The sequence below is a fragment of the Microtus ochrogaster genome, unplaced genomic scaffold (assembly GCF_000317375.1).
Source record: "Microtus ochrogaster isolate Prairie Vole_2 unplaced genomic scaffold, MicOch1.0 UNK68, whole genome shotgun sequence".
NCBI lineage: Eukaryota > Metazoa > Chordata > Mammalia > Rodentia > Cricetidae > Microtus > Microtus ochrogaster.
The window spans coordinates 1,020,911-1,022,168 of record NW_004949166.1 but is presented as its reverse complement, the minus strand read 5'-3'; positions in this window follow the sequence as shown (position 1 = coordinate 1,022,168).

The window sequence follows — 1,258 nt, the reverse complement described above, 5'->3', positions numbered from 1 at the left end:
CCTGCCTCTGCCTCCCAAGTGCTGGGATTAAAGGCGTGCGCCACCACCGCCCGGCCCAAAGTCCAATGTAACAACTTGGCTCTGCTAGGGGAACTGTTATAGTATTGCTCGGTTTCTGGGGGTCTGACAGAAAAAGTCAGGAGATTTGTTGGGAGAGAAGAATGGAGGAGGGTGATGCCCTCTGCCAGGGTGGGAAACTTGCAGCTGCAAACTGAACAGGTACAGGGCTTATATAGGGCTTCTTAGGGGTGGGGTTTTTCCAAGGTGAAGATTTTCAAGATGGCAATTGGTTGAATTTCAATCCCAAATTTTGGACAAACTCAGAGATTGGCTGGGTTTTGTGCTCAGGGATTGGCTGGTTTTGTGCTCAAGGATTAGTTGGTTTTTGTGCTTCCTTGGTCAGGGGCTGAGTGTGTTTCTTTGGCTCTGTTTCAGACCTAAAGTGTGTTTCTTTCACTGGCCTTTTTAGTCTTTTGGCTCTGGTTTCAGGACCAGGGTGTGTTTCTTTCACTGGCTCTGGTTTCAGGTCCAAAGTGTGTTTCTTTGGCTCTGCTTTCTGGGCCTAAGTATGTTTTTTTCACTGACTCCAGGTTCATGGCCAGGGTGTGTTTCTGTGGCTATTCCTTTTACTCTTTAGTCTCCATTTGTCAGTCTTGACTCCACTTTCTGGACTTTTCCCTCGTGGGAGCCAGTAACCTTCCTGAGTTGAATTCATACCCTGGGCACCCCCAGTTACTCTGGGCACCCCAGTTCCTCTTCATCCCTTATCAGGGCTTCTGAGTTTCACTTTCTATCTCCAATGTCCCCATCATATCAGAGACCTTGGCTGTTCCTTCTGCTCCCACCTCTCCAATATTTCCTGCAGCCAACTCCTTTCCCTAGGTCTCCAGTTCATTTCCACTGGTCTTTGCCCACATCTTGCACTCTGCAGGAGATGTTGATGGCACACCACAGGACAAGGCCCTGAGGGGTGTCCTTGGCTTCAGTCCGAGGCCAGTGTGTGACCCAGGGCCTTTGCTGGGGCCCCTTCCCTCCCGAGCTTGGCGGCTCCAGTGCCAGTGCTGTCTGGCGAGGCGGGTGGAAAGGCGCAGACCAGAACGCTTTCGCGGACTCCTGCAGCTCCTTCCTCCCGCAGCGCTGCCCGGGCCTCCCCAACTTCGCCTGGAGTTCGTGCGTGGCCAGGTGGGGGCGGGGGCCGAGCAAAGGGGCGGAGGCGCGGCCGGAGGGTGGGGTCTGGCTCGCGGGGCGGGCGCTGCCG